This window comes from Corvus moneduloides, chromosome W (genome assembly GCF_009650955.1).
Source record: "Corvus moneduloides isolate bCorMon1 chromosome W, bCorMon1.pri, whole genome shotgun sequence".
Classification (NCBI taxonomy): Eukaryota; Metazoa; Chordata; class Aves; order Passeriformes; family Corvidae; genus Corvus; species Corvus moneduloides.
The window spans coordinates 14521228-14542841 of record NC_045510.1 but is presented as its reverse complement, the minus strand read 5'-3'; the positions used below and the strand labels follow the sequence as shown (position 1 = coordinate 14542841).

Here is a 21614-nt window from a genome sequence, read left to right as displayed (position 1 = left end):
AAGAGACTCGTGTAGCTGACGGGCATCTCTCAGTGTCCACAGTCCTTTTGTGGTGGCGTCTGCCTTGTCGTTTCCGATTTGAAAGAATCCTTTAACCAGATTGTGGCTGTTAACGTGGATGACAGATATGGTGCCCTTCCGCGAAGAGAATGCTTCTTCAAGCATCACAGCCACCGTGGACACTGACACGCCAGGCCCTGACATGGCTAGGCAAAGCTTAGCCACAAACATAGAGTCAGTTACGATGTTGAGGTGCTCTTCTGGGAACAGTCCATACGCCAGCACTACGGCGGCTGCTTCAAGTTGTTGGACTGAAAGCGTAGGGTCGGTTGCTTTAATGCACTGCCACTGCTCTCCCGACTGCCACACCGCTGCTGCAGTTGAGGTTAGCGAAGATGCGTCTGTGAAGACCGTCGGTCCCGGTTGCGGTCGGTCGGTGACTTTCAGCGGGAGGTCGATGTCGATGATCGCAAGCAGCTGGGTCCATGGGGGTTTTGCAGCATAGCAAATCTCTCCTCCAAAACCGGCGAGGGCTATGGCTAAAAGCTCGGACATTGTCGTTGATTGCGTGGAGAGCTGTTTGCGGAAGGGTAGGTATATCTTGGCAGGTTCCGTGCCCAAGTGCCTTAGGGCAAGCCTTCTCCCTTTCATGATAAGGTTGCCAAGACACTCAACTCCCGGGGAAAATGCACACGACGGCTTTCCCAAGACCACCCACTGTATCGGTTGGGCTTTGTCAGGGGGCCCCTGGGCTAGCGCTCCTACCCCTCCTTTCTTTGTAAAGTGAACATCTAAATCAAGTGGTGCTCCTGGGTCCCACCTGGTAAGCGTACTCACAGACATTTGCTGCTCGATAAAGTCGAGCGAGCTTGTCGCTTCTGGTGTCAGAACTTTCTATTCCCATGAGTTTTTTCCTCTCAGGAGGTCATTTAAAGGGTCCATGACCTCGGGAGGAATCAGGATGATGTTGCGGAGCCATTGTAAAGATCCCACCAGCTGCTGCATATCATGGAGCGTCTTGATGTCCCTGCGGATTTTTATCTGGAGCGGGGTTATGTAGGAGCTTGTAATTCCCACTCCTAGAAAGGTTACACATGGTCCCTTTTTTATCTTTGCGCTCGCGATTTCAAAGTCATTTGCTTTCAGAGTCTCTGAGACTGTCGACACCAATCGGTCTACCTGGCTCGTTGATGGCGCGGCGATCAGGATGTCATCCATGTACTGAATGATGGTCGCAGCTGGGTCGCTGCACCGGACTGGCGCTAGTGCTCGGTCTACCGTGATCTGGCAGATGGTGGGGGAGTTGACCATCCCTTGGGGTAACACCTTCCACTGGAAGCGCAGGTTAGGCCGTTGGCTGTTCGGGAAGACGATGGAAAAGGCAAACCGCTCTTTGTCTTCATCATGCAGGGGTATGGAAAAGAAACAGTCTTTAATGTCAAGCACCGCGCAGGGCTGCCCCTTTGGTATCATCGAGTTCATGGGCAGCAAGGTTTGGACTGGACCCATTGGTTGGATTTTTTTGTTCACCTCCCGCAGGTCGTGCAGGAGGCGAAAGCCCTCGCCAGATCGTTTGGGTATTACGAAAACCGGGGTGTTCCATGGGCTTGTGGAGGGCTCTATGTGGTTCCGCTGTAGCTCGCGGCTAACTAGCTCGAGGAGGGCGGTCATTCGAGGCTTTGACAAGGGCCACTGCTCGGTCCACACTGGGTCAACCGATTTCCATACCAGTTTGATGGGCAGCGGTGGGTATGCGGCAGTGGCCCTTAGAATAAATTTGTTACCCCGACTTTCAGTAGGGCAAGGGCATCCCTCCCCAACAAGGGTGGACACTTTGGCATAACATATGGGAAAAGGGTGATAGTTTTTTCCGGTCCTCTTTCAGTGCGGAGCGTTATCGCTATCAGTTGGGTGCTTTTTTGGGCTGGAGATAGTCCCCCAACTCCGCCCACCATGGGGGCCTCCTCCAATTCCCAATGTATAGGCCAGTACGTTTCTGGGACAACGGTAACATCTGATCCCATATCAATCAAAAAGGGGAGACGAATAGCAGAGTCACCTGGGTTGTTATGGAGACAGCAAACTCCCCACACGATCGGCGGGTGGCTGCCCACTTTCATGGCCAAAGCCACCCAGGGATCTCGCTCCCAGGGGTTTGTTCCTGCTGTGCCTGGAGCGCAGACAGGTTTAACTGAGCCATCGGTTGAGCTGTGGAATTGGTCATTTCCCGAGGGGGCTGTGGGTGCGGGAGCTCCATGGCCCATTGAGGATTGGCATAGCTGGGCCGCTTCATGTCCCGAGTGGGAGGGAGCTGTGTGCGGCCTGGATGCCCCCTCCCCTTCCCGTTTCCCTGGAGCTTGGATCTGCATTCTCTGGCAAAATGTCCCTTTTTCCCACATGCCCAGCATGGCCCCCTAGGTCGGGTCTGGCGTGGGGGAACCGCTGTTGTTGGAGGCTCTAATTGGGGACAATTCATTACAACGTGGCCTGCCTGGCCACACTTAAAGCATGCCATTACACTGGTTATTGCAGTGCGGACAGCTGCCTGGATTGGGGCCAGATGTTCTTCTTTTGCGACATGCTTGATCATATCTGCAATACTGGACCCGTCTGGTAATGACCGTAAAATGTCCTCGGTGGCAGAATTGCATTGTTGACGCAAGCATTCTGCCACCACAGGGCCCTTTGCTTCTGGGGGCAGAGCAGAGGAATCGACTGCTGCTTGGAGGCGGTCTACAAATTGTGTGAAACTTTCGCTCTCGCTCTGCTTTATTGTGGACCATGGCGATGGTCTCGCAATAACTCTGGAAGCAGAGCGGATAGCTTCTCTGGCGGCGCGGGTAGTTGCCATGACTTCGTGGGCCCGTAGGCCCTCGGCCTGCGCCTGGGGTGTGATCACGGTTGGGTCCGTGCCCATTAGCCGCTGTAGGCTGGAGCCGTGGAGGGGGTGGTCTGCCCCAGTTACTAGGGCTAGTTGCTTTGCACAATTGTCTTCCCACTCTTGTTTGAAAACAATCATCCCTGCCCCATCAAAAATTAACCTGCAGGTTTGTTTAATGTCAAATGGGAGCATGTCATCCCCTCCAAAAAGGCTGTCGATGAGGGTGGAAACCATAGCCGAATTAATCCCTCTGTCTGCAATTGCTTTAACAATTGCTTGTATATCTTTAGGATTTATCAGTGAGTAAGTCCTCTGGTTTCCGCCTTGCCCTCCTACCCAGACCGGGAAAGCTAGCGTGGCTGAAGGGGCCCATTCAGCACAGGCTGTTTTTATCTTTCTCCAGTCTGTAAGCGGAGTACGTTCTTTTTCAAATTTCCCCTTGGCCCAAGTAGGAGCGCGGTGGTTATAGCATTTATCTATTCTTAAATAATCTTGGTCGGAGTCGGAGTCGGTTACAGACCATTCGTCAGGCCACTCGCTCCAGCTGTAGTCTGACTCGGAGCCGGAAGTCGACTGACTGGATACTTCCGGGCTCCGGAGCTTTTTCACCGGGCTCCTACCCCGCCCCCTTCTCTTAGGATTGGGCCGTTCCTTCCCCCTGGGCTCGCCCCGCCTCCTGCTGAGGGAGGCTCTTGCTATGTATGGGCATGTTTCTGGGCGAGCGCTCTGGTTGGCCCTGGTTCCCCCTCCGGGATTCCCCCCCCTTTTCCATTCACGCGCATCTGCGTTATCTGGCGGCCCTTCTTTGATCCCGCCGGCCACATCTGTGTTACCTGGCGCACCTCCCCCGCTCCTGCCGGCCGCCTGTTTGTCTCCCTGCGCACCTCCCCCGCTTCTGCCAGCCGCGTGTGCGCCCCCCCCCATCCCCTCCGGGGTCGGCGCCATTCTGCGGGGCATAGGGTGGGGGTCTTGCCCAAGCCGTTTCGGACTCCGCTTTAACGGCAGCCCCCCGTGCCTCCTCCACCAGCCCGCCCCAGAATGACTGTGCCCGCTCCTTTCCCTCTGTAGGTAGGGTTGGGCTGGGGGGCTGTGGAGAGGGTCCCTGCTCCTGCGAGCCTGTATGCTCGGCAGGGGTACTTTCATCTGCCGTTTGCGTAGCCACCCCAACTCCCAGCCGAGGTGTGGCTAGCAAACAGTTCCGTGCGGCTTTCCAGGTCTCCTGCTCTTGCAGAGCCTTACGCAAAGCCTGCACGACTTTTCCCCATAATTTAAGGTATTTCCCCAAACCCGAGGACATTGTTTCGTCGGCCAGAGCCTTGGAACATTTGTCCCATACTTCTGGGTGGAGTATATCCACCGGATGGTCTATGACCCCAATTTCCAAAAGCCTCGCAACAGCAAGAGTAAAATCTTTTGGCTTGCAATCAATGCCCCATTGCTTATGAATCTGAGATACGACCTTCGCGAGAGCTTCCATCCTCCACGCTGGTCCGGGAGTGTCCTCCCCGCCGGGCTGGTCCCGCCGCGCCGGCCACCGTTCACCCGTCCAGGCGAATTCCCGATCCCGATTCCGATTCCGGATCCCGGGGTTTCGGCACCACTTGTTGCCTCTCAGAAGGCGTAGCGACCTGGTTCAGGAACAGTACGACGACCACCTCAGGTCGTTCGGGCTATCAGCTCACAGGCACCAATGTGGTAGACGGCAAATGGCGTTTATTCATGGGTTACACAGGGTTAAATAACCTGGGTTTACTGCGTCACTTCCTTCTGGTCAGGTATTACCTGTAGAGGGGAGGGGTTTTACCTGTCCCGCACAACGCGATATCTTCCGAACGCCTGTCCCTAATCTCCTACACAGCACATGCCATCAAATTCTTCACAATGATGTCCATGTGCCAACAGCAAAAAGTCAATGGCTGCTCGATTTTGCAAAGTAGCGTGTCTAACAGAATCGACATCAGTTAATAATCCTGATAGAGCAAGTGAAGTGGTATTAGTCTGTTTAGCAAGCCAGCAGCCTAACTTATTTAACAATCTTAACGCTTTTCCAGCCGCTACTCTTGGGGCAAAAAGGGAAATTAAAACACATTTTTCTAAATTCCAAAAATCAAGGGCATCATCGCAGTCTCTTGCACACAAAATAAGATACATGGAATACATATCATAATCAATAAGAACCCATCAAGTACAACCATGCTACTGACAAAGAGACCCACAGCATAGGAAAACAAAAAGATAGTGTCCAATGTCCCCAGAGATAGAGAGAGGGCTGCTTCTTCTGCACTTGGAAGTAAATGGCTACTGTTCCAAAGCTCATATGGCTGGAGCTCAGGGGCTGTGCTGTTTAGGCAGGAGAGGGTCCATTAGCTGGAAGTGTTGACTTTGACATTACCGAATGTCTTTCTGGAAGCATGGAACAGGGAATAGCTGAAGAAGGTCAGCAGGAACACAATAACATGATGGTAGGTACAGTGGGACACAAGGTCTCTGTTGGCAGGCTGCCTCCGCAAGCCTTCAGGTCACAGCCATGTTCCTGGCAGTCCTACTCCTGCTCTTGCCTTGGCCACAAGGGCTGGATGGTGATTGGGTCATTTTTCTCTCACTGGGCCTCATTTTCTCGGAGGCAATCGATGTTTGTCCAGTCGAGCAGGTAACCACTTTAGACCTGTTGGCAATAAAACACATGCGTACTTTCTCTCCTAGGTTAGAAGATCAGCTAGGCCTTGCAATTGCGCACCCAATGGTGGACCCTTAGGTAAAACCTTTTAGAAATTGGTCTCACACACGCAAATCTTCAGACCAGTATCGCTCTGCTGGGGATCAAAATTGATGATCCGCCTGCACAAACTTTAGTGAAAATATTGCATTATCTAAATGTTCCTGAGGAGCCATATTCCCCCTTTTTTGTTCTTGTGATAACAACCGCGTCTCTTACTATGAATGTGAAGGCAACAGAAAAGCAAGAAAATACATATAATGAGACAGTAAACCCACGCTGAGTAAAAATAAGCAAAGTAATACATGTAATCAGTAGCACACTGGGAACCCAGAATGCAGAGAATATTTCTCTGCCTGTTTTGAAGGGTTCTACCCCCCTGGACAATGCTGTTTTTGACCTTCGTCCATGGAGAAAATTGCCTACCCTCTGGGAAGAATTAGAATCTACACTGGTGTGAACTAGGTGATAGAATACTATGTAAGATTATCACAGGGTGAAAAATTTAGAGGTTTTGGGTTTATTAATATAGTAAGTAGATAAAAGCAAAAACCATCAAAATGGAGGATTGTTGTTGTTCTCCAGACCTTCTTCTTCTTTTTCATCTACTCCATATTCTGCAGTAGAAGTGTAGGAACCCAGAGTGCCGAGAATATTTCTCTGCCTGTTTTTAAGGGTTCTTACCCCCCGGACAACACTGTTTTAACCTCCAACCTTGGAAAAAATTATCAACGATCAGACAAGAACTAGAAAATACAGTGGTGTGAATTAGGTGATAGACTACTATGTAAGATTGTCACAGGGTGAAAAATTTAGAGGCTTTTGGGCTTCTCTTTGTAGTATATAGATAAGAGTAAAAAATATCAAAATGGAGGATTGTTGTTGTTCTCTAAACCACCTTCTCCTTCTTCTACTACTCCATATTCTGCAGTAAAAGTAGTGTGGAATGATTGGATGAGGAATTCCACAGTTCCTGGCTGTGTTACTGAATAATTGGTAGGAAAGTGAAAATAATATACGTTTTTAGTAACTATTGGTTAAATTATCTTTAAAAGGCCATGTAAATCTTGATAATTAGACTTCTCTCCTGCTTTCTGTACTCTATGTTATGCCTGAGTCACGCTGGTGGCTCTGTTTCTCTGATAAGACTTAATAAACAACTATCCGGCAGCACTGAAACTCCAGGAAAAGTCTCGGTTTATCGTTTGAAACTCCTTGCAAGGACTTTTAAAAAATTCTCTCCCATCAGGAGGGATTTGATTTATGGCATGGTTCAGTGTCATAGAAGTAGTCTGGGATGATTGGATAAAGAATTCTGCAGTTCCTGTCTACGTGACCAGACAATTTACTAGACATTGGAAGAAATGTGAAAATATCTTTTGTTTTAAGCTTTTATTGGTTAATTTACCTTTAAAAAGGCTGTGCTATCTTGATAATTCGGCTTTTTCTTGCATTCTCTACTTCATGCTATGTCTGGGTCACAACAGTGGCTTGTATTTCTCTGATAAGATTTAATAAACAACTTCAGAAGAAAGAGATGGCTAAAAGTCCTGTTCGTCTCCTGGCAAAGACTCTAAAAAGCCTCCCCCATCAGGGGAGACACAATTAAGGTGCTGGACTGCGTCATATGGTGCCCTGTGTTCGGGCCTCACTGAAGTAAAGCCTGCCAGGAGAAATCGGACAGCAGCGCACAGCCAGAAACAGAACAAAAATCCCGTGGGTCGGCTTTGAAAATCCAGGATCTTCTGACCTCAGTGCATGGGGGACAGAAGAAGCCGTGAACTGTTGGACGAGACACGGGCCAGGACTTCAAAGACCGATAAAAACCACCTAAACTCTGGTAAGCTGTCCAAAACTACACCTAAAAACAATCATGGGAGGAATTCTCTCAAGGACAGAGACAGATGTAATTGATAGCTTCGAGAATCTGTCTCGTAAGCATCCAGTAGCTGTTTCTAGGAAGGAACTAGAGGATTTGTTGTCCTGAGTGAGAAATGAATTCCCTGATGCTGTAATAGGAGATCTGCACCTACCATCTTTCTGGGAAAATATTAATTCTATTCTGTATCATTTGGCAACTCTAAGAGATGAATCGGCTCTGAGGTTGCTATCTCCTGCTCGGGTAATTTATGAAGTGCTTTTGAGGGCAGCACCTCCTACTTCTACTGAAGGGGGGGCTTTCCGAACTCCCCTGCAACCCCGACGCGTTTCCTTATGTAGGAACCCAGAGTGCAGAGAATATTTCTCTGCCTGTTTTGAAGGGTTTTACCCCCCTGAACAACACTGTTTTTGACCTTCGTCCTTGGAAAAAACTGCCTACTCTTAGAGAAGAATTAGAAACCACACTGGTGTAAATTAGGTGATAGACTACTATGTAAGATTATCACAGGGTGAAAAATTTAGAGGCTTTGGGTTTGTTAATGTAGTAAATAGATACAAGTAAAAAACATCAAAATTGAGGATTGTCATTGTTCTCCAAACCTTCTTCTTCTACTACTCCATATTCTGCAGTAAAAGTAGTTTGGGATGATTGGACAAAGAATTCCGCAGTTCCTTGCTGGGTTACTAAATAATTGGTAGAAAAGTAAAAATAATGTATGTTTTTAGTAACCATTGGTTAATTTACCTTTTAAAAGGCCGTGTAATCTTGATAATTTGGCTTTCTCCTGCATTCTCTTCTTTGTGCTATGTCTGGGTCACACTAGTGACTCTGTTTCTCTGATAAGACTTAATAAACAACTATCTAGAAGCAGTGAAGGCTGAGAGCCCCATTTGTGTCTCGAACTCCTGGCAAGGACTTTAAAAGATCTCTCCCATCAGGAGAGGCATAATTATGGCACAGTTAGTGCCAATTGGTGCCCCGTGTTCGGCCTCATCGAAACAAAGCAAGCCAGGACATTTTGGACAGCAGCACCCAGCCAGAAACAGAAGAGAAACCCCGGGGTCGGCTTTGAAAATCCAGGATCTCCTAACCTCGGTGCACAGGGGGGAGGAGAGGCCTTGAACTGCTGGATGGGACGCGGGCCATGACTTCAAAGACCAATAACAGCCACCTAAACTCTGGTAAGCTGTCCAAAACTAGACCAAGTGGCAAATTATGGGTCCAATTCCTTCCCAGGCAGAGACAAATGTTATTCATAGTTTTGAAAACCTAGCTCGTAAGCATCCCTTACCAGTATCTAGGAAAGAAATATGAGATTTGCTGTCCTGGGTGAAGAGGGAGTTTCCAGATGCAGTGATTGGAGATTTGTATCTCCCATCTTTTTGGGAGAATGTTAATTCTATTCTATACCATTTCGTGAGTCTAAGAGATGAAACGGCTCAGAGATTAATACCACCAGCGAGGGTAATTTATGAAATTCTTCCGGAACTAGCACCTCCTGCTTCTACTGAAGAGGAGATCTTTAAAACTGCCGCGGAGGGTACGCTGAAACCCATGCAGGCGGCGGGAGGTTTTAAAACCCTGCTCGCAGCCTCGCCAGCCCCAGAGATGGGTGGAAAACCCGATATTCATGTAAAAATCCCCGAGGTTCCTAGCAAAGGCGATTATCCATCCCTGCAGGCACCGCAGGCGGCGGGGAGGGGGGGCGCGGCCATCCCGGGGGTGGAAAAGGTTTTTTGCCGGACCCGAAGTTAAAATTTTTATTTAGTCCGAGCGAGGAACATGATACAGCAATTTTAGAGCTTTTCCCACCCACGCATGCCCTGGGGGGAGAAGGGGGGCCCCGGCCACCTCCCTAGAAACGGAGCCTGCCTCGGAGGGCGTGGTTTCTATCACGTCCGAACCACCCGTTACAATGCAAGCCAAGGGCCGATCCGTACCACCCGAATCCGGGGTCCTCTCATCAGATGAACCATGCGCGCGGCCAGGGGCGGTCCTGGAGCTTGCATCCATCCCTTCTGCCACCCTCACGCAGCCCGGGTCCGCGACCACTTCCGCGTTTGAATTGCGCGGCGTGGCGGCGGCGGCGGCGGTGCCTGCTTCTGACGTCATCACCCCCGCGGCTGCCGATCCTGCTTTACTTCCGCGTTCGGAACAGCTCGCTTCCACGCCTGCGCGGGGCAGCATCACCCTCCCCCCCCACCCCCGTCCTCAGATGTCGCGGTTACCCCGGCAACGGCACTCTCCTCGGACCACAGCCGACTTTCAGCTTTTTCCGCTGTCGGCTCTATCGTGTATTCTATGGCATGCGGAACGGCTCAAGCCACTCCTAGCCCTGCCCCCAGGGTTTCTAGGACCAGCCCGGCCCCACCCCCGGTCCCGGCTGCTACTCCCGTGCGGCTGCCAGACACGGACGCCTCAGCTGCTATGCCGGCATCGCCAGTAAGCACAGCACCTCCAGCCATCACTGCAATTCCATCGGCCACTGCAGCTCTATCGGGCATACCCTCAGCTGATGCGGCAGCGACCGGCCCTTCATCGGCTCTGCCCATGTTGGGGTGGGTCAGCCTGCTCTCGGGCTGAAACCATCAAATGTCAGTCACCAGAAGAGATCACTGAGGTCTACGTTACCTCCCCCTGGGTGGCTCCCAATCCTAAATTACCTCCCCCTGTTCCAGAAAATTCTCCCTTTCTTAGTTATTAATTGGTTCCCTGTTATGACTCCTGCCTCCCTGTTTTCCCCATTTGTTCTGAAAAATTGTATCCTCCCCTCTGCTTGTACTCCATTGGTTGTTTTCCCTTTTCCTGCCTTACTCCACCCCCCTATAAAGGGGACTAGCCCGCGTCTCCTCGGGGCTTTTGCTGGTCCCTGGTCCCTCCTGCAAATAAACCTGTTGGAACTCACACCAGAAGCCCCTCCTGCCTTCTTTGCCTCCGGGCTAACGCCAGCCTGATCATCGGCTGCCCGATGTGCTTCCTCTGAGGAGGAGCCAGCGCACGCAGCCATCTCACGCTGATTCCACTGAGCCGTCCAGCGAGGACGCTGTGGAGGCTAACGCTGCGTCCCCTCTGCCCGAGGGTGTTGCAGTGGGGATACTGCAACACGCATATATCAAACCAGGAGTCCCGTGGAAAGGAAATATATACGGACAGACAGATTCTTGATAGCTGTTTCAGAGATGTTTATTTCTCCAGCCGCATGGCCGGAGCTCTGCCCAGGAACTGTTACAGTCACGGGACCAAGGGTCCTTCTGCCCGCGCAGGGAACACAAACCAACCAATGGGAACGAGGCTGAGCAGGGACAGGGAAACCCCGTGTCTGTGCCCTCAGGGCCCCTCTCCCAGGGCTACACGGCAGGGGAGGGACCCCAACACCTCACCCGTTTTATTTTAATAAAAGGAGAATGAAAACAACTGGATAAACATAACAAGAACCGTTTCAAGACAAAACAAGCCACCCTCCTGAGTCTTTAAATGTCCAAACAGATTCTGTGGAACATCTTAGGGCTGACAGAAGGGAGACAGAATTCTCTGAGCATGCTTTGTGGGGAAACTGAGGCAGGAGAGGGTTTAACTTCTTCCCTCCCCCTTTTCATCCCCCACTCGGCATTGGAAAGGCATTTTTGGGGAAACAATTGGCAAAAGCATGGTTTTGTGAGGGAAACCATGGATGAAAAAACAGATTGGGAATACACTGGGGGTAATAGGACATAGGGTAAAAGGGAAAGGTGGGATTAGGAAAGGGAAACTGTAGGGGGGGCTTACAATGGAGATATTGTCTAACATGACTACGATTTTTTGCATATATACTGCCTTTTACAGGAACACCATCAGGCCCAGTCACCTGCGATGCTTGTAACCCTTTTCTCCCTAGTACAATATTAAATTCCACCACCTCTCCATCTCCCAAGCTTGGGATCCATTTTTCAGGGTTATTCTTTTTAATAGCAGTTCTATGCACGAATATGTCTTGCTGGTTGTCACACCTTGTTATAAAACCATAATTTTGCTTAACATTATACCATTTTACTATCCCTAAGATCTTAGGTACTACGATCTTTTCCTTTTTTCGAGTGGCTGCTGTTTTCTGTCTCGCTGCGTCTTTGCTCTCTCTTTCGGTCGCTCCCGTGTTGGAATTGTCGGAGCTGCTGGTGCCTGCGCGCTCTTCCCGGGGTCGCGTTTGGGGCTGCGCGGGCCGGGCTGGGCCGCGCCGCTCAGTTCTCCGTGCGTCGCCTCCTCTGGTCGCAGCTTCGCAGCCGATGCCAGGCGCTGCACCCACGTCTCGGCCGGGCCCCCGAGCGATGACCCCCCCGCGCCCCGCTCCAGCGCGTGTTTCGGCTGGGCGCGGCTCCGTTCCACCGCCATCGCCGCCATCCGCCGCCCACGCGCCGCCCCTCTCGGCCGGGCGTTCACGGGGCTCGCTCCACCACGCGCTGCGCTGGGCCAGGTGGGCACTGCCGGGTCCCGCCGCTCCTCGCTCCGCCACCAACACTGCGGCTCGCGTGGCTCCGCCCGCACGCAGGAACTGCCTCGCTGCTGCTCGCAGAGCGCTCGGTGCACGTGGCCTGGGCCGCACGGTCCCTGACCCAGGCTTCCCTTCGCCAGGACACAGCTGACATTGCTCAACAGTCTCGGTAACTAAATAATATTCACGAAAATATTCTTCCATCGGCATATATTTTGACTCCAGTATTAACTGTGTCCAAACGGTTTTCCAAAAGCCCTTGGTAAGAATTAAATCCCAAGAAACATAGAAAAAGTTCTTAAACAACCATGCCAGGAAGTGTTTCAGTTCTTTCTGAGCTTGAATCAAGCTAAAATTTACAAATCGTTGTTCAAGAATCATTTTAAGATAAATGTCCATATGCGGCTCTGAGAACCAAGAGTCTTCCCACCGTTCCTCCATAGTTTAGATACGGAATAGCAAAGCAAAACCAAGAAGAGGAATCCAAAGTTTCCAGGGTTTACTCACACAAATCAGTCGCTTAGGGATCGGGGATCGTTCTGCCCGCATTAGCCACCATTTGTTGCAGTGGGGATACTGCAACACGCATATATCAAACCAGGAGTCCCGTGGAAAGGAAATATATACGGACAGACAGATTCTTGATAGCTGTTTCAGAGATGTTTATTTCTCCAGCCGCATGGCCGGAGCTCTGCCGAGGAACTGTTCCAGTCACGGGACCAAGGGTCCTTCTGCCCACGCAGGGAACACAAACCAACCAATGGGAACGAGGCTGAGCAGGGACAGGGAAACCCCGTGTCTGTGCCCTCAGGGCCCCTCTCCCAGGGCTACACGGCAGGGGAGGGACCCCAACACGAGGGCACACCGAGGCTTGTGGTGACAAGCCCCCGGTTGCGTTAGGTTGGCGCCCGAACAGGGACGACACACACGTGCGTTCCTGCATCGTCCTCGCTGCCTGGAGGCTGCGAGTGTCAGCGATTCGGAGACGCCGACGCCTCTTGCGGCAGCGCACTCTGTTTTAAAAGCCGCGCTCCGAGACGAGGTTGCCAACTCCTGCCAGGAGAGTAGCCGGTCCCAGAGGACCCCACCGTGCCTTTTTGTTTCCAGGACCGGATGCCTGTGTCTTCTTGTGAGTATTCTTGTGATTCCCGGCCCCTGGAAAATTATTTTTAATTTCTCCTTTTTGTCGGTGGTGGGTGAAGTAGAGGCTGAGGTTTAAGATGGGAGCTAAGCTTTCTCAGCCTCAGCGGGAGGTTTATCTCCAAGTTGGGGAGTCCCTGAAGAATTGTGGGTTAAAGTTAACAAAGGGGTTTTTGAAAAGGTTTGTTAAGTGGCTGTTCTTTTATTTTCCCCAGATGTCCCCTGCTAATTTGAAGTCAGCCTCGTTTTGGCAATTTGTGGGGGACAAAATATTAGAATTAAACCAAAGGGGAGATTCCTCCGGAGAGAGGTTTCTCTACACGGTCTGGGCTTTGAGAGATATGCACAAAGCTAATCGGAAAATAAAAGAAAAGCCCCGAATTCCCCCCAGTTCTTCCCAAGTCCCTCTTTCCCCTCCTCGCGTTCCTCATCCCACTACCCCATCGCTGAAAAGACCGGGAGTTGTAAAATGCCCAGAGGCACAGGGCTGCCACCGTCTCCCTGACTCTCCTCGATCCTCTCAGCCGCCCTGCCGGAGTAGTTCTGGCCAAGCTGTTTCGGCTTCTACCCAAACCCTCTCTCCTATGCCGTCTTCCCCGGTTGTTCTCCCAAAAAGCGGTTCCCAGTTTTATTGCCCTGAAAATGACGGCGAAGGCTTTTCTTCGTTCACCGTTTTGTCCCCTTTCCCTGCTGTTCCTGCACTCCCCCAAAATGGAGGAGACCGCATGGCACAGCCCACCTTTTTTCCTTCTTCTTCCCAAAATCCTCTTGCCCCCCCTCCTCCTCGCTCTGTCCTGGCCCCGCCCCCTCCTAACGTGACGTCTGTGAGCTCCTCCTTTGCGTCGGGTCCTGCCCCCTGCGTCGGGAGTCCCCGCCCTTCCCGTGGCCGCTCCTCTTTTTCCTCAGCCCCCGCCTACCGGGAGGAGCCTTCTGGTTCCCACGCCTCGTCTTCCAGTTCCCACGCTGTGGAAACCGGAACTGACGCCATCTTGAACCCAGAACCGGGAGCCTCCTCCGGTCCCTTTGCCGCTCTGGTTACTTATAACCGAGCTGGCGGCAACCCCACCTGGAAACCCTTTGACCCTGCTGGGCTCAAAGAACTTTGTAAAGCCCAGAAGGAGTTTGGGAGGGAGAGTCCATATTTCCGGAATCTCCTGCGGGCCACCCTCACTAATACAGTGTTGGTCCCAGCAGACCTCCAAAGCATTTTTTCCTGCTTGCTTTCTCCAGCCGAATTCGAGTTGTGGGATGATGGGTGGAGAAAGCAACTAAGAGAGGTCCTCCCAATCCTGTTGCAAGACCCTAATAACGCAGGGGTTTCCATGGACCACCTTACCAGTGAGGGGTTGCTTGCCAAGCCACAAGTCCAGGCCCGAAACACCCCAGAGCTGGTCTTAAATGCTGTTAAACATGCGGCGGAGCACGCATTTTTAATGATGCCCCCTAAATCGGCACCTCTACTAAATTTCACTGAAATTTGGCAACTCCCAAATGAGCCATTTATTGACTTTATTGACAAATTGAAATTAGTGGTGGAGAAGCAAGTGGAAGATACAAGAATTAGAGAAAGCATAATCACTCAAATAGCAAAAGGTAATGCAAATGAACCTTGTAAGAGAGTGATTATGACCCTTCCACTTGATCCTCCACCAACGTTAAAGCAGATGATTTGGCACTGCACAACCTTACTTCCAGTTGGCCAACCAAATTTAAAAACAAGGGGGAATGTGGTGGGAGCTGCGGGTGCCGCTGAGGCAACGGCACCTCAGGACAAGAGGATGACAAACAGAACCTGGACCTGTCACAGATGTGGCAAGCCAGGACATGTGGCCCAGAACTGCAGAGCTCCAGCCCCAATTAATCAAAGTTCCCGAGCTGTTTCCCCAGGGCAAGTACCATCGCCCACTCCCATGGAGGTACAGCCAGGAAACTGAGGACCCAGCGCGGATCTGCGGCCCCGCGTGATGACATAAATAAAGAAGCCGCAACCAGAAAAACTGTGACTGCAGCCACTGCAACCACGATGGACTCTATCACACCTCGACGGGTCCTCGTGAGCTGCGAAGGACTGAAAGACTGCTGCTTGTTTATAATAGGAGACACCACGCGTGCACCACCAGAGATCTCAATAACACCAGAGATTGTTCAAGTAGGATCACAAGGACTCTTTACAATTAACATCCAATGTATTCATCCACCTTTCTTTCTTGCAGCTGGCCAGGTTCTCGCCCAGGCCATCCTCATGCCCAGAAGTTCACCAGAAAACTACAACCCATCTGTCTTCTGGGCTGAGGTGGTAGGGGAGGACAAGCTGATGCTAAGCTGCAAGATTTCATGCCTGGGCTCGGACATCAGCCTAGCAGGGATGATGGACACGGGGGCAGACGTGACCGTCATCGCCTCCAACAACTGGCCGTCACATTGGGGGTTGCAACCAGCGGAAGGTGTTGTTATGGGTGTGGGAGGATCTGTGGCTGGCCAGAGAAGCAGGACGCTTGTCCAGATTGAGGGTCCAGAGGGGCGGATTGCAACAGTCCATCCATTTGTTATTGACTCTGGGTTTACATTGTGGGGCAGGGATCTCATGTCCCAGTGGGGAGCCCGGGTTGAGATCCCATCTCAACCCCGGGATTTTTAGTAGGGGCCACTGTGGAGCGCCCCACCCAAAAATTGAATTGGCTCGCCAATAAAAGGGTCTGGGTGGATCAGTGGCCTTTAAAAACACACCAATTGAGAGCGCTCACTGCACTCATGGAGGAGCAGCTGGGGAAGGGGAACATTGAGCCTTCCAACAGTGCTTGGAACTCCCCGGTCTTTGTGATCCGGAAGCTGGGGACAGACAAGTGGAGACTCCTTCACGACCTGCGGAAAATTAACGAGGTCATTGAGGACATGGGACCCCTGCAGCCCGGAATGCCATCACCCACAATGCTCCCTAGGCAGTGGAAGCTAGCAGTCATAGATGTCAAGGACTGCTTCTTCCATATCCCCCTGCATCCGGACGACGCGCCCCGGTTTGCCTTCTCTGTGCCTTCCCTCAACCGAGAGGCTCCCATGCAGCGCTACCACTGGCGAGTTCTGCCGCAAGGCATGAAAAACTCGCCCACCATCTGCCAGTGGTATGTCGCTCGCATTCTGTCCCCTGTCCGGAAAAAGGCAGCTAGAGCTGTGATCCTACACTACATGGACGATGTTTTGGTGTGTGCGCCCACGCAGCAGTACCTGCACTGGACTCTGGGGGAGGTAATCAGGGCTTTAGAGGCTGATGGAATCGAAATCCATCCCAAAAAGGTCCAGAAGACCTCACCTTTTAAATATCTAGGACTCAAAATTGAGGAGCAGACGGTGGTGCTCCAACCGTTAAAAATCAACCCCAAGACTCTGCAGGAACTCCATCAACTCTGCGGGTCCATCAACTGGGTGAGGCAGCTCCTGGGACTGACATCTGAGGACCTTGCCCCTCTGTTCAACCTGCTTCATGGGAACGAGGATCTCAAATCCCCGAGGCAGTTGACAGAAGAGGCAAGAAACTCCCTCATCAAAGTCCAGGAGGCGCTGTCATCTCGCCAAGCCCATCGTTATGCCCCAGGTCTGCCCTTTCAATTTATAGTTGTAGTGGTTTGGTCCAAAATACTCATTACTGTTTATCTGCTGTGAGATAAGAATTAGGAGAAATGCAAAACAGGCACCAAACTTGAAAGAATATAAAGAAGTTTATTAACAGACCTAAAAGAAGAAAAAAAATTATACCACCTTCAGAACTCTCCTCCTCCCCCCACCTTCCTCCCTTCTCCCACTGACAATGTGAAAAGACAACCCTTAAGATGTTCAGTCTGTTTACCACTTCCATAATAACCTTGTTCAGTCCATTTAGAAAGAGAAGTCTCTTCTTGCTCATGCTATGAAAACATTATCACAACGAGACAGCCGCCCACTTCCAAATATTGTTCAGTCCATTTAGGAAGAGGAGTCTCTCTGCCTGCGTGTGAGTCCCTTCCCCCGACTTGCAGCTTTTCCCGCAACTGCTTTCGAGGGTCCACTCTTGAAGTTTTTTGGGGTACAATTTTAAGGTTGAGCCGTTCAGAAACAAAAACAGAGGCCCTTCTCCTTCCCTGGGAGCAAAGGGTCTTCATCATCTTCATCTTTAGGACTATCTCTGGGAGCATCTCTAGGAACTGAGGTTTTCTCCTTTCCCGTTTGGAGCAAAAGTCCTCATCTGGTTCATCTCTAGGGACTGAGGTTTTCTCCTTTCCCGTTTGGAGCAAAAGTCCTCATCTGGTTCATCTCTCCCTGTCCAAACTTCTCATGAAATTACAGCTGCGTCAGCATCTGCCTATCTCAGCGCAGGTGCTTCTGCTCACGAGTTGAACACTCCACCCCCCATATCTTCATGAAATTACAACAGGATACTCTGATATATCATAGCTTCACAACAGACTTTCAGCTTTAAGCATCTCCTCTCTCTCTTCCCTCAGGTTTTCAGCTCTTCACAGCAATAAAAAGGGTTAATCTCACCTCGGCCTTGCAGCTTTGCAGCTGGAATGTTGAATTTTTCTTATCGCAGAGGAGAGAGGGGAGAGCCGAGCCGCTCCGGCTGCCCACGGCAAGGCAGTGGGGGAGGTTCCATGGCTGGAACAGGTCCATCGGCTTCAGGATGGCCGTGGCCCGGCCCGGCCTGGCCCAAGCAGGGCCTGGCCGGGCCCGCTGGCCCCCACACGGGGCCCGCAGCCACCTGTCCCAGCGCCGGAAATGAGAGAGAGCTTGGAGGGGGAGTTTGCCTATTCTTAAATGTGGATCACAGAGGTGATCACAACTTTAAGTGGCTTAGAGAATTGTCCATATTCAAACTGGCCAGCTGATAGGTTCTATCAGTTCCCAGAGGAAACTGTAAGCACCCCTTAGCAAGGACTTCCCTTCCGGGACTATGCTTGCTAACCTATGACAATAGTGTTGGGGAAAATGCCATACCTCCATGGGCTGGTTTTCCAGTGGGACAAGGTGCAGAGGGATCCCCTTCTGATTATTGAGTGGGTTTTCCTCTCGCACCAGCCGTCCAAAAGTATTACCACGCCACAGGAGCTCATGGCTCAGTTGGTGATAAAGGCTAGGTCTCGCCTCCGTACCCTTGCGGGGTGTGATTTCACATGTGTTTACCTGCCACTAACAACCAATGCACTGGACCATCTCCTTCAAAACAACAATCACCTTCAATTTGCCTTTGATAGTTATTCGGGACAAATATTGGCTCACAACCTGAAACACAAATTGTTCAATTCGGCCTTTAAATTAATTCCAAAAGAAATTCAGAGTCGTGAACCCCTCAATGCCCTGACGATCTTTATGGATGGTTCTGGGGCATCTCACAAGTCTGTCATCGCTTGGAGGGATACTTGCACTCAGAAGTGGGAGTCTGATGTGCAGGTGGTCGAAGGATCACCGCAGGTTGCAGAGCTTGCCGCAGTGGTCAGAGCATTTGAGCGGTTCAACGAACCTTTTAATTTGGTAACAGATTCCGCATATGTAGCAGGAGTGGTGTCCAGAGCAGAAAGAGCATCGCTCAGAGAGGTGGCGAATCCAAAAATCTGTAAATTGCTTTCGAAGCTAATCCAAATTGTCTCCCACCGAAAGCAACCCTTTTATGTAATGCATGTGAGGTCACACACTGACCTGCCAGGATTTATTGCCGAAGGGAACAGGAGAGCAGATGCCCTAGCGATGCCCATCGAGTTAGCGAATCTGCCTAACAGATTCCAGCAAGCCCAGCTGAGCCATGCAATGTTCCATCAAAATGCTCCAGCTCTCGTCCGGATGCTCCACCTCACTAGAGACCAGGCGAAAGCCATTGTGGCAACATGCCCCAACTGCCGAAAAGATCAGCTTCCATCATTAGGTCAGGGGGTTAACCCCCGAGGCCTAGGCAGTTGTGAGGTATGGCAAACAGATGTCACCCACTTCCCCCAATTTGGCCGCCAGAAATATATTCATGATTCCGTGGATACTTTTTCTGGTGCAACCTTTGCCTCAGCTCACCGTGGGGAGAGGGCCAAAGATGTCATCAACCACCTAGTCCAGGCCTTCGCTGTGTTGGGGACACCAAATAAATTAAAAACTGACAATGGCCCTGTGTACACCTCTGCAGAGTTAAACAGATTCATGAGTGAGTGGGATGTGGATCACATCACTGGCATCCCTCACTCACCCACAGGCCAAGCCATTGTGGAGAGGAAACATCAGACACTAAAAAGACTGTTAGAACAACAAAAGGGTGGCAATGAGATCGCTGCCCCCACCATAAGACTGTCCAAAGCGTTGTTCACTTTGAACTTTTTAAACTGTTCCTATGAGGAACCTGATCCTCCCATCCTGAGACACTTCACAAACTCTGCCAAACATAAACTGACTGAGAGACCTGAGGTCCTAATAAAGGACCCTGACACTTTACAGATACGTGGCCCGTACCCCCTAGTCACCCAGGGTAGAAGCTACGGGTGTGTTTCAACCCCAGAAGGACCTAAATGGATCCCTGGAAAGTGGATCAAACCTTTCTTAACAAAGACATCAAAACCAAAGCAGCCTGAAAATGCAGTAGCAACTGCCTGGAAAAGGAGGAGAAACAAGACCTCCTGAATAAACAAGAAATTCTCCTCCCAGGTATCAAAGACAAACATTCTCTTTCCCACCTTCTCTATTGTGTTTCCCTCCCCTAAGTGGCCCTTTGTTTTGAAAGAGGGGGAGTCCAAGTGAGCCATTGTTATTTAAGTTAATTGTATTTGTATTAATTTTATTTATGTTACACTGTTCCTAAAGTTATCTCCCATAACTGCATGCTGACATCCTACATGCTGCTGTCCCACCTGCTGCTGCAGCTCCTCCTGTACACCGGGAGCTTCAGTAGCCAGATTCCTTCAATTATCAAGGACATTGTATGGGGTTTCTTTATGGAGTTGTTAATTTTATTAGCCCTTCCCATTTTTAAGTGTTTGGTTTTGAAATCCCTTAAGCCTTTCCCCTCATTTCAATGTAATAAAAAAGGGGGAGATGTTAGGGTGGCTCAGCCTGCTCTCGGGCTGAAACCATCAAATGTCAGTCACCAGAAGAGATCACTGAGGTCTAGGTTACCTCCCCCTGGGTGGCTCCCAATCCTAAATTACCTCCCCCTGTTCCAGAAAGTTCTCCCTTTTGTAGTTATTAATTGGTTCCCTGTTATGACTCCTGCCTCCCTGTTTTCCCCATTTGTTCTGAAAAATTGTATCCTCCCCTCTGCTTGTACTCCATTGGTTGTTTTCCCTTTTCCTGCCTTACTCCACCCCCCTATAAAGGGGACTAGCCCGCGTCTCCTCGGGGCTTTTGCTGGTCCCTGGTCCCTCCTGCAAATAAACCTGTTGGAACTCACACCAGAAGCCCCTCCTGCCTTCTTTGCCTCCGGGCTAACGCCAGCCTGATCATCGGCTGCCCAACGACGTGCTTCCTCTGAGGAGGAGCCAGCGCACGCAGCCATCTCACGCTGATTCCACTGAGCTGTCCAGCGAGGACGTTGTGGAGGCTAACGCTGCGTCCCCTCTGCCCGAGGGCACGCCGGGGCTTGTGGTGACAAGCCCCCGGTTGCGTTATGCCCATATCTACATCGCAGCCACAAACAGCGGCGTATGGCCACGGCATTTCAGCAGCCACTCTATCAGCCTCACGTCTAGCCTCCACCATCCCTCTGACAACGCCACTCAGGGAATTATCACAACAATTGCATGATGTTAAGCCATATCTCCCGCACGGCTTCAGCGAGACAAGGCCTATGCTATCTCCACAAGAAAAGGAGGACTTTTTCAAATATATCTTAACTCCTCTTCTAGTTCAGCAAGATGAAACACGTATTATCCCTATTAAAAGGGAAGTCTCGGAACGAGACATATCAATTCAAGCACATTCTCCTCAAACTTCTCAGGGACATTTAGCTGATATTATGGGACTTTTTCAACCTCAAGTGCCTGTTCAGGACCTCCGTGGTGAGGATATGGTGACCATCACAGCTTCAGAAGGCATTCCTATATCTTCTCAAGCCTCATCTTATTTTTTTACAACGACCGGTACAACTCCAGCTATTCGCATGCCTTTTTCAAGGCTTCGAGTTCCACGACAGCAGGCTCCTGATCCCTCATCGTTCCAACGTCACTTTCAGCTTCCAGATGACTTTGTTCATCATCTTTACTTCCGACTCAGAGAATGTGCAAGGGACTATCTACCTCAACAGGTTGGAGCACTGGGTCCCCAGCTCTTATCCATCCCGCATGGTGGCAGGACCCCACCCAGATCCACTGTACATACTCCTTCTGTGTCTACATCATTGCCATCTGCGATGGCAGGTTCAGCCATTCCTCCTTTATTACCTCACAGTGCACAACCATGGATACCCTTCCCTATTCCTCATCCAGGAGGGGGAGGAGAAGATAGAATGCATGGATTCTTCGGTGAAGAACTTGCATCCTGCCAAGCTGCAAGTCCACAGAATGCTGGTATGGACTTGGTTTCACCTGAC

General features: G+C 50.8%; 1 long non-coding RNA gene across 1 annotated transcript; it reads left to right on the top strand.

The window, feature by feature from the left end:
• Nucleotides 1-4616: 4616 nt before the first annotated feature.
• LOC116437461 lies at nt 4617-19765 on the top strand. The gene is made up of 3 exons (XR_004237312.1): nt 4617-4628; nt 6960-6963; nt 19593-19765. It is a non-coding gene; the product is annotated as an uncharacterized LOC116437461 (long non-coding RNA).
• The last annotated feature ends 1849 nt before the right edge of the window (nt 19766-21614 follow it).